Source organism: Sarcophilus harrisii, chromosome 6 (assembly GCF_902635505.1).
Source record: "Sarcophilus harrisii chromosome 6, mSarHar1.11, whole genome shotgun sequence".
Taxonomy (NCBI): domain Eukaryota; kingdom Metazoa; phylum Chordata; class Mammalia; order Dasyuromorphia; family Dasyuridae; genus Sarcophilus; species Sarcophilus harrisii.
The window spans coordinates 34,313,206-34,331,647 of record NC_045431.1 but is presented as its reverse complement, the minus strand read 5'-3'; positions in this window follow the sequence as shown (position 1 = coordinate 34,331,647).

Here is an 18,442-nt window from a genome sequence, read left to right as displayed (position 1 = left end):
TTCTTCCTTCTTTCCATCCTTTCTTATTCCCTTTCTCCTGCCCTCCGCCCTCTCCACTACACTGAAGGGGTAGAAGAAGAGGAAGACCACAGACAAAGGACAAACACTACTTCATCTGGTTCTTTTTTAGTAGAGAAAATATTCTGTCTATATAACCCCCAAATAGTAATGTCAACTTGTGGAAAATCGAGTGAGGATGATAACAGGTTCTTTATCTTTACCACATCCTTCAAGACTGAGAACACCTGAGGAAGGTAGAAGGCCTGGCTCCACCCCTTCACTTCACTCTATCACATCCTTACTCCCATTCTCTTCCCTATGGAAGATATGGAGAAACAAGAGACCAGAAGAGATTTGTGGATTAGCTCTTGTTCTCATTGCTTTTGATAAATAGGACTCATGGAGGAAGAAGTAAAGACAAGAGGAAACTGGGTGAGAGAACCTTATCAAATGGATGGCAAATAGTTGTATAGTTAAAATTATTCATCATATATGAACAGCAGGCTTACTGCACTTAAATCACGTAGAGAAAACCAATGACAGAAACTTCTATTAATAATGAAATAAGTTAAGAGCATTCTTCTATCATTAATCATATAAAGAAAAAAAAGAATGTTTTAAGTAGGGTCTATAGTATAAAATGGTGCCCTGCATCAAGAACTGTTGACACAAGATTGGCAATAATATAATGCAGTTTGAAAGCCCCAGTTGATATCTTGACCTTCACTTTCTTCCTTATTATGAACTTCATAGTTTAACTTTCAGAACTTTATCTCTTTTTATATAATGCTTTGATTTCAATTAAAACAAAAATAAATATTTTAAAGTGTCATAGTGAACCTTTCTCCCTGGATTTTACAATTTATCCTTCTGGTCACTAAATATTTTCGAGCCTTGATTTTCATATAAAAATGAAAGATAGTATAAAATCGTAGGAGAAGTCCTGGATTGGGAATCAAAAAGACCTAGATTGAATTCTATCTTAGATGCCTAGTAGCTCTATCACCATGATCATAGTGAAGTTACTTAATATCTCTGAGTCCCAGTTTTCTCATGGATAAAATGGGAATAGTATAACTTCTACCTTATTGGTATTGTTATGGTCAAATGAAGTAATATGTGTAAAAACACTTCAGAAACCCCAAGTGCCACAGAAATGTGAGTTTTTAAAGAGGATAGGATTAAACTTGACAGTTGCTATGGCTGCTACCAACGCTATCGTTATAGGATTATATAATAGATAATTTAGGGTTTTCTCAAAATTATCATATGAGGGAATAGCATCTTGGACAAGGCATTAAAACAATTAATATACTGAAACTGATCATATTAAAGGAAAAATACATCAAACTACATGATTTTATATATATATATATATCAGTAAAGAAAAAAAACCTTTGATCAAGCATAGATGATAGTTATTCTTACTAAAAATCTTACAAAGAATAAGGATAAAAGGATATTTTTAATAGGATAAAAAGGATATATCTAAATGAAATGTGGAAATACCAGCAGTTTTCTCCCTAAATACAGTAGTAAAACCCTTAAGGATGATATCCCTCAAATTATTATTTGGTACATTTCTGGAATTGCTGATGAAATAAGACAAGAAAAAGAAATTTTAAAAATATAAAAATTGGGATAGAAGAGAGACACTGATTGAACTGAATGATTAAATTAGTTAATTACATTATGGTTTACTTAGAAAACCCAAGAGAATAAGCAAAGAAACTGAAACAATAACTTTAATAAAAGACCCAAGGAAAAAAAAGACAAAAGAAAAACACCCACAAAGTGGGCTTTTTGTGTATCAACAGCAAAATCTGAGGGAAATAATAGACCAATGCCATTTCGAATAACTAACAAACACATTAAATATCAGTAAATCCATCCACCAAAGCAAATTCAATTTATAGATATTATCAGAAAAGATACCTTGAATGAGAAAAATAATTGAAGGGATATTTATTGATGAAGATTGTGCCCTGCCAAATGATATTACCTAAATCAATTCCTATGCCAACCCAGTGATCAAGGAGAGGATTTATTGAGATGGAAATAGTAACAAAATTTATTTGAAGGAACCATTAGTCTAGAATCTTGAGAGGAAAAGTTAGAAGTTAGGAATGAAGCAGAAAATAGTACTTCAAATAATACTATAAAGCAGTAAACATTAAAACATTTCTGATACTCACAAAAATGATAAGAAACTATATCAGTAGGACAAATTAAAGAAGGAAGAATCAGAAACAACTGAAATTAGTAACTCAAAGTTCACCAAATCCAAGATGGCAAATTACTTGGGGAAGAAATCTCTATTTAATAACTGTAGAAGAACTGGAAAACAATTTGACAGAAATTGGATTTATGCCAGTATCTTGAGCCATATATATCATGATAAGTTTAAAATTAAAACATTAAAAAATGAAAAGGAAACCACTTCAGCTACCTTTGGGAAGTTATAGCTAGGGGAAAAATTCTTAACAAAACTGGCATTAGAAACAACCATAAAATATACAACGGATAATTTTGAGTACATGAAATTGCAAACCTTTTGTATAGGTCAATGCAACTAGAATAAGGAAAGCAGCTGTTGATTGAGGAAAATCTTTACATCAATTGGTTTGATAAGGATCTAATATTAAGCATAAATAGGGAATTAACAAATACTTAAGACCAAGGACCACTACTTAATAAATGTGTGGTCAAAGGCTGTGAATAAACAATTCTCAAAAGGATAATTATGAACTATTAACAATAACATCATAGATTGATTAAAATCATAAATAATCAAAGAAATGCTAATTAAAATAACTAAGTTTCTACTTCACACCCAGAAAATGGGGGGAATATGGAAAGAATAAATGTCCATTTACTAGGAAATAGCTAAGTAAATAATAGTCCATGAAAGTAACTAAGGGATGTTGGTTGTATAATAAGGAATAATGATTATGAAGAATTCTGAAAAAAATAGAAAGGCTTATATGAAATTTTGCAGTGTGAATTAAATAGAACCAGGAAAAGATATATCCATATCTACGTCTATCTACACGCACATGCATACATGTATCTACACGCATATGTATGCATCATTGTGCTTGTGTAACAGCTTTAACAATCTAAATGGAAAGAAATGCAAAGCAAAAACACATTTATCCTAGAGGAAGCGAAAAAATTCACTTTCCCTGATTCTTTGCAGAATGGTTGAATCTATGGTATGGAACATTGTATATATCATCATTATTATTAATAATTTCATTTTTCTCTCCAAAATCCTGGGAGGCAAGTGTTATTATTATCCCTAATAAAGAAGATGAGGAAACTAAGACAGATGGAAGTTGTGACTTTCCTAGGGTTACACAGTAAGTATCAGAGGCTAGATTTGAATCCAAATCTTCCTGGCTCTGCTTCCAACAATTTATTCATTACACTACATCTATTCACTAACTGCCTCTGGTTGATTTTTGTTGATATGTTGATTATATTTTTCTGAATTGTTTTTTTCTCCCTCCTTTTTAAAAAAAATATTTTTTGTTAGAAGGTTTGGCTCAGTTGGTAGGGTAGAGAGTAAGAATATATTCAGATATGAATGAATCAGTAAAATTCAAAAAGAAATGTCAATAAAATGAAAAATTAAATAGCTAAGTTAAAACTTCAGCAAGTATATATATATACCAATGTAGGGAAAAATTTAGAAATGACATTTTTTTCACTGTTCGGATGTATCTCCAAGGTTATTCCCACATATTAAAATAAACCTGGGTTCAAAATCGACCGCACACATTTGCTAGCAGTGTGACTCTGAACAAGTGACAATTTTGGTTTTCTCATATGTAAAATAGGGGGCCTACAAGGTCTTGCCCTGCTCTGTTGCTATGATAATATGATAATTAAGAACAAGTATTAAGATGCCATTGCATCTCTCCATGATCTCTTTTAGCTTCTTGACAATTCTGAGTATTATAAGTTGCTTTTATTATTTGTTGTTGTTGATCAATTGAGAAATAAATTCATCTGAATCCTCAAGACTTCTTCTTTTGCCCATACTTCTTAATTTTATTCTAAGGCTGTAGTATATATTTCCCTGATATCTTTGTGTCCTCAGGCTAGAAAAGACCTGAAAGTCTTTTGACTCTTTTGAAAAATAGTAGTATTGATGATAATGGTGAATGTGAGGAATAATGATAGAAGAAGAATGGAGAAGATAAAGATGGAAGTAAAAACTCAAAGTTGTTACTGGGATTCAAAATTTGTTTGGGAAACATATTGAATTTTTCATTTTTCTACTTAACCTCTTTATCCTTTTTTATTCCCATTGTAACAACATACTATAGCTCTTCTTCTTTTAAAATAAATCATTTATGATGGAGCCTGCAATATTCTCTGAACAAGGCTTCCCATCTCTACTCTCTCTCTTGCCCTTCATACTATTTCCAGACAGATATCTTATGTCACTTCGCTTCTTTAAAATCTGTAATTGATACTTATATACCTACAGAGTTAAATGTAAACTCTTTTGGTTAGAATTCTAGACACTTTGCATTGTAGAACCACTCAATTTTTTAGTTTTATCTCTTCACATTACTATTTCCTACCTATATATGTATAAATAATTCCAGATTTCATGAATGACCTATCTCATCAATTTTATATTCTTTTAAAACTTTAAGACTCATTTCAAGTCAACATCCTAAGAAAAGCTTCCCCTCCTTTCCTACTACCTATTTGCTGTCATTTGCTCACTTCACAAATCACTTTGTGTTTACTTGTTTTTCCATGTTTATCTCCCTAGTATAACATAAGTTCTTCAAGAACAGCACCTGTTTTATATTTGTTGATTTTCAAAAATGCCTATAGATATTGGGCATAGTGAACTATCCCCATAAACTCTGCTACTGGGTGGGATAAGGTTGATAGAGCTAGGGAATTCTGAATTCAGTGTACTAAGCTGATTAAGTGTTTCCAGTAATTTTGATGCTAATATAGTAAACATTAGAAGATCAGATACTTAGTGGCTAAATAGGAGAGAAAGGTCTCCTGGAAAAAATGACATTTGAGTTGAAGGAAAGGTCAAATTACAAGATGTTATGACAAAATGAAGAAATTTCAGAATGCATAAAATAAATTCATCAGGTGATAACAAAATGAACATCTCAGTATGTAGAGATAGAATGAGATTTATGGGGAATGAGTAAGTTCAAGTGCCAGGGAGTGTTTGAGGCAGTATCAAAATGTATATTGAAATGCCCAAGTATAAAGAAATTATTGGGAAAGAAAGAAGATTGTATACCAGATATTTATATATAAGTTGATAGGTAATGATTACCAGGATCTAATTTGGATGGTAGATTTGAATAGCATGAAATTCAAAGAAGTTATTGAATAAGGAGAGTAGGGAAAGGTGTTGGAAAGGGTGATGAGCAACAAATACTATTCAGATATCCCATCATGACCAATACATTTTTGTGAGAGAATGAGAATTCAATAACAGAAATGATGTTTGAGGAAATAATGTCATCACAAATGAGCCAGGTTTTAATGAGTTCATTGGTCCCTTTTTTTTTAGTACTTGTTATATATCTCTATTTCTATCTATGCTAATTAAACAAAATTCTCTTTATGTTCAAAGGGGAGAATGTGTATTACCTTATCTGCTCTCTATCTCCACATGTCTAAAAATATAAGCTAATACAGTGTTCTAGAAGGTCCAGTACTCTTCCAGAAGAAATCACATTTTAGCTAAAAATTATTTCTTTTAAAATCTAGCATCTATCATTTACTAAATGTATGATCGTGGGCAAGTCACTTATGTATCTGAGCTTCAGTTTACTTATTTGTGAAAATGGAAGGATTAAAATAGATCACCTCAAAGGCTTCTTGGAATTCTAAATCTATGATCCTATGATTTTCCTTTCTTTCTTTTATTCTCCTTTTCTTGTCCTTTTTTTTTTCCCTTTCCTCTTTGCTGGTGATGTAGTACAGTGGGAAGAATGCTTGAACATGTAGTCAAGTTACAAGACGAGCTCAAATTTACGCCTTCCTCCTATAGGTGACCTTTAACAATTATGTCCAGGATTCCCATAAAATTTACAATTTATACCATTCATGGTGGTATTAGCTCATGTTAAACATATGTAAAACATGTATATGTGAATATATAAATATATATATATATATGCATATACATGTGTATATATTTCTTCATAGATGTGTACATGTATATCATATATTAGTGCATCTATGTGTATATATCTCACTTAATTTCTCTGAGTCTCAGTTTCCTCCTGCTTGTAAAATGAGGGGGATTGAAATACATTACATTAGCAGTCCTTTTTCCATTTTAAATGAGTATACACATATTCATGTATTCAAATATATATAAATCTATAGACCTATCCTGTGGGAATATTTATATATATGTATACACACACACACACACACACACACACACACACATATATATATATATATATATATATATATATATATCTTGTAATCTCAAAGTATCTGAAATTGAGGTCATATACCAAATTGTATGCTTTTATATATCTCTATTCCTAACCCAGAGCCTAGAATACAGGAAATGCACAATTAATGCTTATGTTCACAATTATAACATTTAGACTCTGCTCTGAACTCATCCAAGATCCAGACTAAATATGATGGTTAGAATTAGACTCTATGTTTTACAGTAAACTAACCTTTGCTATTTCTGAGTCTATCTTGTAAGACAAAGAAATAGAACTGCTGCTGTTAGTTAATCCAGTGATACAGTGATAGCTCTGGTGAAAAACATACTCAGGGAAGATTGTTAATTGTTATCATAATTAAAATTATGAAAAGTAGAACTCAATTGCATTTAATTGTAAGTATTGTAAAGCATAACATTTTTTATGATGTCCAACCCGAGAGCTTTAGGTTTTCTGCACAAAAAAACTTTTAGATGTTTACAATTTAATCCATTTCAGAACATGGCATTCTATTGCTTTCCTTTGTTTCCAGATACAACCTGTTCCGGGACAGGGGAATATCTAGAGAAAACTATTGTCCAGGGAAATGTAGAAGTACCATTGCTTAAAACATCCTGCCTAATGTCCTTCTAGTATTTTAAACTCAGGTGTAGATAGTCATACTTTCTCTCATTTTCTACTTTTTCACATATCTTTTGTGTTTCCATGCTTTTTCCTTTCTTTATGAGTATAAAAATCTGTAATGGATTTGTCAGGGAAGCTGTATTTTTCTTTAAAACTTTGTGTAATTTTTAGCTAAAATCTGGTTTGTTCTGGAAGAAATTGGAGTTTTTAGAAAATTGTATTAGCTTATATTTTTAGGAGATGGCCATTTTATTGGACATAGAGAGCAGATAAGATAAATTTGTGTTCTAGGCAAGTTTTCATAATTATGTCCCCTTAATATGAAAATTACATTTCCCTTTATACCATTATCCACATGATTATAGGTACCTATTATGCACCAAACACTCTACTAGGTATTGGAGATACAAGAATAAAAATATAGCAGACTTTGCAGAACCTTGCAACATAATAAGGGGAGACAGCTTATAGATCTATAACACATCTACATGTATATATATAACATATATACACACATATACATAAGTATGTGTAATATATGCAAAGATAAAAAAGGGATACATGACAATTTTGAGGAGAAGCCTCAGTAGCTGCAGGGATTGGATAAGGCTCCATTGAGAAGGTGGTACTTGAACTGAATCTTAAAGGATATTAGGAATCCTAAGAAGTGGTGAGGATGGGTGGCATCCCAGATATTAATGACAGCCTATGCAAATGAACATAGAAAGGAGATGGATCACTTATGTATAAGAAATGGCCAAAAATGCCCAATTTGGGCACCATAATGAATGTTTTAAGGGGAATAATGTGAATCGGCAAGAAATGTGGTAGGAGAAAAGCTTTTTGTGTATGGATACATTTTATGTACGTGCACTGATAAAACATTGACCAATTGTATGCAAAGTATATTGAAGTTGGGGAGAGATTTCAGGCAGGGAGACCAGGTAGGAGGCTTATGCAACAATCCAGATGAGAGATGATAAAAACCTGAACTAGAGGGGTTGACATGTGAATGAAGAAAAGGAAGTCAAACTCAGAGATGATATGAAATTAGAAGTGACAAGATTTAACAACTGATTTGATTGCAAGGTGAATTTGTTTAAGAATAACACTGAGATTGTGAGTCCAGATGACCAGAAAGATTGTAGTCCTCTCAAAAAATACAATGGAGACTTCTGGGTTTGTGTATGGAAAATTAGGATGACAAAATAGAGGAAGCACTCAGCTAAACTTTTCCAACATTCCCAAACAAATAACTTTAAAATAATTCCTCAAATTGAATCTGGAGAGGCAGAAGCACAGAAGATCAGAAAGAGACATTATACTAGTTCAAGACAATTTAGGAGATCTAAGGCAGAGATCTCTGGCATGGGAGTGAGTGTGGGCTTTAAGCCCATGTGGATGAAATGACAGTAGTGGAACTTAGTGGTAGGGACAGAAGCAGCAAACCTATGGAAACTCTCACCCCTGTGATGGGCAGAGGATCATAGGCCAAATGGAAATGAAGTATAAAACTTAATTGATGAAAATAACTCTTAAAAAAGCAAAATGGAAAAAAGTATAAAAATTTATTAAAAATAATTCCTTAAACTATGCTCAAAAAGTTATCAAACTGTGTATACCCTTTGATCCAGCTGTGTTGCTACTGGGCTTATATCCCAAAGAGATCATAAAGAAGGGAAAGGGACTTGTATTTTGTGGCAGCCCTCTTTGTAGTGTCCAGAAACTGGAAACTGAGTAGATGCCCATTAATTGGAGAATAGCTAAATAAATTGTGGTATTTGAATAATATGGAATATTATTGTTCGGTAAGAAATGACCAACAGGATGATTTCAGAAAGGCCTGGAGAGACTTACACAAACTGATGCTGAGTGAAACGAGTAGGGCCAAGAGATCATTATATACTTCAACAACAACACTATATGATGAACAATTCTGATGGATATGGCTCTCTCCAGCAATGGGATGAACCAAATCACTTCTAATGGAGCAGTAATGAACTGAAACAGCTACACCCAGCGAAAGAACTCTGGGAGATGACTAAGAACCATTACATTGAATTCCCAATCCCTATATTTTTGCCCACCTGCATTTTTGATTTCCTTCACAGGCTAATTGTATAATATTTCAGAGTCCGATTCTTTTTGTACAGCAAAATAACTGCTTGGTCATGTATACTTATAGTGTATCTAATTTATACTTTAATATATTTAACATCTACTGGTCATCCTGCCATCTAAGGGAGAGGGTGGGGGGAAGGAGGGAAAAATTGGAACAAAAGGTTTGGCAATTGTCAATGCTGTAAAATTACCCATGCATATAACTTGTGAATAAAAAGCTATTATTTTTTTAAAATAATAATTACTTAAAATTAGAATTGGGCAAGTGAAAGGTTATTACTCCATAAACCATCAAGAAAAAATAAAACAAAATAAAAAGAATGAAAAAATAGAAACAAATATTAAATAACTCATTGGAAAAACAAGTTATCTGGAAAATATATCAAGGAAAGATAATTTTAGAACTATTGAACCATCTTTAGGTGATGACTAGCCATGATCAAAAAACAGTCCAGGCATTATTTTTCAAGAAATTATAAAGGAAACCTTCCCGAGTATCCTAGCAGAAAATAGAAATTGAATGAATTCACCAATTAGGTCATTAAAGAGACCCCCACATCTTAGATTATTATAGCCAAATATGAGCTCAATGGTCAATTAAACACCAAAATTGAAATCCTAAAAAGCAAAGGAGAGATGAATAAAATTTAAATTAAAAAGAAAAAATGAACTAATAAATAAAACTAGGAACTGATTTTCTGGGGAAAAATACATAAAATATATATTGGTTAGTTTGATTTGAAAAAGAAAGAAAATTAAATTATCAGCATTCAAAATAGAAAAAAAAAGATGAATGTACCACCAATAAAGATGAAATTAAATCAATTATTAGGAGTTACTTTACCCTCATATGACAGTAAAACTGATCATCTAAGTGAAAAGGATGAATAGTTACAATATCCATTTCTATTTAAAACACTAGAAAGCATAGAAATCCATGTAGTCTTTCTTATAACTATAAGTAGTATCCATCTACAAAGACAAGAATTATCTGAAATGTAGATAAACTTGAAGCTGTCCCAGTAAAATCAGCAGTGAAACAAGGATGTCCATTAGCACTACTGTTGTTCAGTTTGACATCAGAAATGCTAACTACAACAATAATACAAGAAAAAAGAAATTGAAGGATAAAAATAAGCCATGAGGAAATAAAACTGTCACCCTTTGAAGGTAATGATAGTACACTTAAAGAATCCTGGAAAATCAACTAAAAAACTATTTGAAACAATTATCAACTCTAACAAAGTTATAGAATATACAATAAATCTATATAAATCATCAGCATTTCTATATACCACCAATATTACTCATCAGCAAGAGAAAAAGAAAACCCATTTAAAATAGTTGAAGACAATATAAAATGTTTGTAAGTCTATCTGACAAGAAAAAAACCCAGAAAATATATGAGCACAATTATAAAATACTCTTCACACAAATAAATTCAGATCTAAACAACTGAAGAAATGTAAATTGTTCATGGACAGGCCAGGTCAATATAATAAAAATGATAATTCTAAGTTACTCTGTTAATCAAGCCACCAAAAAAAAAAACTAAAAAAAATAACAGAATGTATTTGGAAGAACAAAAAGTCAAGAATATTAAGAAAATCAATGGAGAAAAATGTGAACAAAGGTGGCTTAGCAATACCAGATTTCAAACTATATTACAAAGGAGTAATCATCAAAATAATATGGTACTGCCTACGAAATAGAGCAGTGGATCAGTGGAATAGATTAGGTACACAAAGTCACTAAATGTGTGTGTGAAAAAGAAGAGTGGAAGGATCAGAGCAGGATCACAGTTAAAGTATGAAACATAGAAGATAATCCAATAAAGGAGATTGTAAAAGAGTGATCATAAAGGCAGGATGAGAACCAAAGTAATCCTGAGAGAAGTTACTATTTAGAAGAAAGTAGTCAAAAGTGTAAAATATCAAGATATCGAAAAGAATGATTGAGACAAAGTCATGAGATTCAGGATTTAAAAGCTCATTAAAAGCTGATAATTTAGAGAATCGGTTTAAGTTTGGTAAGTAGATGGAAAGCCAAATTGACAAGGATTGAGAAGAGAGGGAAAGACAAATGACCAAAGAGGTGAAAATAGTAGACAGCTTTTCTTCCTCTAGGAATTTGGCTAAGACATGGAGGAGAGATTAATAGGTTCTCTTCAAAGTGTGGTAAATCTAAGGTTTTTCATTTGTCTGTTTTAGGATGATGGAGTCTTTGTATACAGCAGGGATAAAGTAACTAAATAAGAAAATGAAGGTAAGATAGGAGGAATGATCATTGAGACAATATGCTGGTGAAAATAAGAGGGATCAGTTCAAGGGAATAGAAGTGTTAGCATTGATGAGAAGTGCACCTTCAACAAAGACTAACATGAAGGAAGAGGAAACAGTAAATAAGAGAGAAAGGGGATAAAAAAGCTCACAGAAATGGCTTCTTTTCTTGGTAAAAAAAATAAGGTGAAATCCTCATCTGTGAATATGAGGATTATGATGGTGCAGGGAACTTGAAGAGAGAGAAGATATAATTTGAGAAAGCTTCTGAGGGGAGTAGTAGAGAATAATTTTGTAGGATTTCCTTGTAGTTGTGCTTAGTCTTACTTATGATATGATAGCATTAAATTGCGCTGTTAGAAATCATCATGGTTGGATGATCTTCTTTAGTTCTGTTCACCAGCACAAGAAAAGGATCAGAGCAGGCAGATGGTATGAGCAATCTATTGACAAAGTATGAGTGCCAACAGAACAGGGGATCAAGGAATGTAGTTCGAAGGAAATCATTTGCAAATTCAGATAACTCTAGAAGAACTCATTGCATTATGGAGATGTCTATATGATAGCATGATTTCCTCCTTTTTCTCTTTGTGGGTGGAAGGCAAGAAATCTGAGGGCTGCCAAAAAAGAGATGCCATATTTTTCTTCCAACAAGAAAATTATTCCCTACACTATACTTCCCTCTGTCCTATATCCTTTCTGACACAAGGAGAGATTAGGAAATTAACTGCTAAAATGGCTGCCAGTAGAATAAAACAAAGCCAATGAAAATTCCTGAGGACTCTTGTGAGGGATAACAACAATGGAAGCAAGACACAAGATTTTTGGTGAGAAAACGGTCTGCCTGGAGCCTGAAGATAAATCTGAGAGAAGTCTGATTTCTGCTCAGAATATAGGGTGAACTAGAAAAAAATCAATACAAAACCCCTGAAAAATCAAATTAGGTATAAATTAAGGGGTAATTCAGGACAGTTAATAATTAATGAGAAAGGTTCAAAATTAAACCTGGATATGTAAGATTCTAAATCCACTATTTTTAATATAATGTTGCTATGTGTACATCACTATTTTAGTGGATTTGTTTCTTTTAAGAATTTCTTGAATCAGATCTATAGCTTGAACCTGGATGTTCAAATAAAAACAACCAGCCAACTGATAAGTATTTATTGGGAATCTATTACATTTGCATAAGTGTCCTATCCACTGAATCACTTATCTTGCTATGGTGGCAGTATGCTTTAAGTGCTAGCTAATTACACAGGAGGAAATGAACTTGAAGTTACAATAAAATTGATTCAAGTGTTATCAATTATATATTGGTTTTGAATGCAATTGAACTGGAATGAGCTGATTTTTTTAATTTCATCTTGTGTGATATAGAACCCTTCCCCTAGAGCCTTCCTCTGATGCTTGATTGCAGCATGGTGATCCTGAGGATCTGATGACGTCAATGAAATGCAAGCTCTGGCAAGTCTCACCCTATTGAGAAGCCTTTGAGTACCCGGCTTATAATGGAGCATATGTAGGTGTCATCCAAGGATAAGCCAAATTAAGTTTAGAGAAGCACTCTAAATCACTCGGTGTCTAACCAAAGGGAAGGAGAGTTGGTGATTTATTTGGGGGGGTGCACATAACTTATTAAAGCATCTAATAGAATTGTCGTGTCTATTAGGAGAAGAAATAATGAGAAGAATGAAATAACAGATTCTTGAAGTATTAGAGCAGTGATTATAGAATCCATTCTCACATGGTTCATTAGGTAAGTCTGAATGTATCATGGTTTAAATTATTTTTCCTGACACATAACTCCATTTAGTAAACCTTCATATAGTTAGCTCACAATGCAGGTGTCTTGTCCCTCAGTAGTTGTGAATATTGCAAAAGTAGGTAGAGCCAAGGAAGTAGAATCAAGGAAGTATTCTACCCAAGTTCTCTCAATATCCCTCTGCAAATAAATTTAAATAACATGCCAACGCAAATTCTAAAGAAGTATGACAAGCAAAAGTGGAACTGAGGCTTTTTTTTCCCAGTCCAGGCAAATTAGGAGATCAGAAAGAGAGATCTTTGACACCAGAAGTGTAGCACAAAAGTGATGGCCATCTGTGGGCCTCGGAGGCAATGGGGTAGCATCAGCATCTGGACAGAAAATGGTCACTGCCCAGAGAAAGAAAGGGGATTGAACATCTGGACACAAAGAAATTATAGAAACCTCCTGTGCTAGCACTGGGTGCAGAAACAGATGTCAATTGGCAATCTGTGGCCAATTATCCCATTTGGAATTGCAGTTCCAAGGCAGAAAAGAGCACTTGTTTATTGCAAGGAAGCTTGGGTCCTTCTGGGGTACAGGCCACAGTTTTAGTGAGGAGAGGAGTTATGATTTGCAGTGAAAATGTTTAAAAGAACAACTGTTATACTAATGAACTGTTAGTGAAGTTGTGAATTGATTCAACCCTTTAAAGAACAATTTGGAATTATGTCCAAAGAGTTATAAAACTATATATACCTTTTGATCTATCAATAGGAGGTCTACAACCCAAAGAGATAAAAGAAAAGGGAAAAAAATCAATTACACACACAAATTTATAGCAGTAATTTTGTGGAAGTGAAGAATTGGAAATTGAGAGGATACCCTACAAATGGGGAATGGCTGAACAACTTGTGTATATGGTTGTGATAGAAAACTATTTTGATGTAAGAAATGGTGAAGATCCCCAATTGATAAATGGTTAAAGGATATCAACAGACAGTTTTCAGATGAAGAGATTAAAATCATCTATAATCATATGCTCTAAGTTACTATTGATTAGAGAAATGTACATTAAAACAATTCTAAGGTACTACCTCACACTTATCAAATTGGCTGACAGGAAAAGATAATAATAAATCTTAGAGGGGATATGGGAAAACTAGGACACTGATGCATTGTTGGTAGAGTTGTGAGCTCATCCAATCATTCTGGAGAGCAATATAAAACTCTGCCCAAAGGGCTATAAAACTGTGCATTCCCTTTGATCCAGTAGTGTCTTTACTAGGTCAGTATCTCAAAGAAATCTTAAAAAAGGGAAAAGAATCTACATATGCAAAAATGTTTGTAGCAGTTCTTTTTGTGGTGACAAGGAATTGAAAAATAAGTAAAAGCCCATCAATTGGGGAATGACTGAATAAGTTATGATATATGAAAGTAATAGAAGATTATTATTCTATAAAAATGATGAACAGGCTGATTTTAGAAAGGCTTGGAAACATTTACATGAACAAGTGAAGGAAGCAAAACTAGGAAAATATAGTACACAGCAACAGCAGTATTGTACAATGATCAACTATGACAGACTTGGTTCTTTTAGCAGTTCAATGATCCAAGTTAATCCCAATAAACTTTGGATGGAAAATGCTGCCCACATACAGAAAGAGAACTATGAAATTTTTGAATGTAGATCAACACATTCTGCTTTGTCCATTTTTTTCCCCTCATGGTTTTTCCCTTTTGTTCTTATTTTTCTCTCCCATTATAATTCACATGAAAATATATAAAAATACATTTATATATAACCAAAAATGTTTTATTTGTAACTGGGGAAAATAAAAATAGTAATAAGGAAAAATATAAAAGGTTTTAATGAAAGATTAAAAAATGATGAAAAAAGTGTTTGCAGGAAAATCTGGGAAGGCATATGAACTAAAACAAAGTGAAATGAAGAGAATCAGGAGATCATTGTCACAGCAATATTGTAAAGATAATCAGCTGCAAAAGACTTAGCTACTCTTATCAAGCCAATGATCCAGGATGGTTCCAAAGCACCTATGATGACAAATGCTATCTATCTCCAGAGAGAGAGAAATAGAATACAGATTAAAGCATATTTTCTACTTTCTTGCCTTTTAAAAATGGCTAATATAAAAATGTATAACAGATAACATATTGCTTGCCTTCTCAGTGGGTGCAGGAGGGGCTAAGGAAGGAGAGAATTTAGAACTTAAGATTTAACGATTGAATATTAAAAAGCAAAGATATAATTTTGAGTAGAAAAATTCAAAGAACATAAAAAGAGCAGTGGATGCTTAACAATACATGCATATTCAATATTTGTTTAAAGAAAATCAAGTGGAGAGAGTCATGAAGATAGTTGGTATTGTGACAATCTAAATTCAGTAAAATATATTTAAATCATATATAACTATTTACATTTCCATACTTTAGCACTGCAATGGAATTGTAATTTCTTTGATACAGAAATGCCTTCCAATAATTCAAAGCACAGTTCATGCTTGTCTATATTATGTAGCTTGATTATTTTGTGGTACCATAAAAATTCCATAGGAAATTACTTCAAATTCCTAGCACATGCCTGCCTTAAATGCATGAGTGGTCCCACAAGAACCCAACTCTCTCTTTTACTCTAGCAATAATAAAAACGAGATGAGATTAAATATGACCCCACAATATAAAGTGAAAATCCAGTGAGAAAATATAAAGTGGAAAATCCCTTTTTCCAATCCAGACCTACAAAAGAGCAGAGTCAGAAGATGTAGAAATTTGAATTGGAGTCCCTTGTTTAGCTATTCTAAGGAAGAGGGAGGAAAGTGATAGTTCTTTTTTTTTATTGCTTTTTATTTACAAGATATATGCATGGATGATTTTTCAGCATTGACAGCTGCAAAACCTTTTGTTCCAATTTTTCCCCTCCTTCCCCCCACCCACACCCCCAGATGGCAGGTTGACCAATACATGTTTAAATATGTTAAAGTATATGCTAAATACAATATAAGTATACATGTCTATATAGTTATTTTGCTGCACAAAAAGAGTCAGACTTTGAAATAGTGTACAATTAACCTGTGAAAGGAAATCAAAAATGCAGGCAGACAAAAATAGAGGGATTGGGGATTCTATGTGGTGATTCCCACTCAGGAAAGTGATAGTTCTTATTCTAGGGCATCCTGGGAGAACAGAAGGATACTAAGCACCATAATTGGAGAAGCCTTAAGGGAGGGGGTATAATACCACCTATTGCCATGACCAGAAAAATTAAAGAGGAAACAGAAGACAATTGAAAAAAAATGACTGAGAATTCCCTAAAAATGTCCCCAGGATGGACAGAAACCATCCAGTGTCTTGATTATAGAAGTACAAAGGAGACGTAAAAGACTACCTAAGGCACTCGTATAGAAAATCTCAGGAAGTACGGAGATCACATAGTGCCTTAATCAAAGAAGTTCTACCAAATACTAAAAAGAAGGAGAATCAGGAAAACAAAAATCACCCAGAACCATAAACAAGTAAGAATTTTGGGGGTAGAAATTAACTACTTCTCTCATTAAGAAAGCTCCAAAGGGGAAAAAGATCACCTAATGTAATGATCATTGACACTCAATTACATAAGTGACTGGATGCAACCAGTTCACTGAGTATAGACCAAAAAAAGTGGAAGTAGTAGAAGGAACACAGAAAAATGAAGTTAGAATGAAAAGAACCCTGACTTAGTCATCTAAGAGTGTGGGAAGAGGCAGATAGAGCCTGCTCCTAGCACTAAGTTAAAATGAAAAAGAGGATAAACATAAGAAAATAACAAAGAAACATTATGGATCTGAGAGCTCAAACACAATCCAAGAAAGGAACAAATCTCCACAACTCACATGCAGTTTCAAAGAAAATCACAGATTTGTTATAAATCCTACTAAGATTTTTTAGGAAATGAATATGTAGAAATGGTCATCTGAATGAAGTGAGAGCTATAAAGAAAAATTGGAAAAAGGAAAAAAGAAATCTACAGGAAAGAACTGGAAAGAGAACAAACAATTTCATACAAGAAATGCAAATCCCTATTCAATCTGGGAAAAATTACATTGATCTTCTCAATTACATTGAAATTGGTGACTTCATGATAAAAAAGAAATACTGGGACAATATTGAAAGATGGAAAAAGGATGAGAAAATAGAAGATATCCTCCATCCAAAGCAACTGTCCTAGAGATCACATCAAAGAGAAATAGTCTAAGAATCAGACTATATAAAAACCTCAACTGCAAAACATTAAATGACATATTTCTAGAAGTTATTAAAGAAAACTGAACAGACCTATTATAATCAGAGGAAAATTTGGAAATAGAACATCCTTAATAATCTTGTGACATAAACTCCAAATTGAAAATACCCAGAAATTTTGTAGCCAAAATCCTCATTTTCCTGGTCAAAGAAAAAAAATAATGCTGTAAGAATCCAGAAACAATTAAAAAAACTAAGGAGCCACAGTCAGGGTTAGAGATCTAGAAACTATGACTGTAATGGAGAGGGAGGTTTCTAATACGATATTTCAAAAGGCTTATAGCCAAAAATAAGTAGCAATGCTGAGTATCTTAGAGAGGTATAGAATGAAACTTTAAAGAAACAGAGTATCTCTAATATTACTAAAAGAGCAGAATTTAGTAGATACTAGGCAATAAAAATATATAAGAATAAAGAAAAAGAAACATGAAAAATAAGGAATAAAATTATAACAATTAAGAATTTTAATATGCTCTCTCTGACACAGACAAATTTAACCAATAGATAAATAAGAAAGAAATCAAAGACCTGATCAGAACATTAGAAAAATTAGATATGATAAATGTTTAATGACTACTATATAGGAATAGAAAGAAATGTATGTATATCTCAGCTGGACATGATATAATAAAAATGCTCAGTACTATGATATTAAACTCCACAATATGTATAAAAACAGGAATATCAATCATGATATTTACTTAATATAATAAAATAAAAATTGTGTTCAATAGAGACTTTAAAGATTAAAATTTAACCAGAGATGAACTCCTAAAGGATTTCTTAAATCAAAATGTATTAAGCAATAAAATTTCATAAAAAATGATAACAACCTGCCCAGACTTTTGGGATGAACCCTAAGTATTCCTGAGGCAAATTATATATATATATATATATATATATAT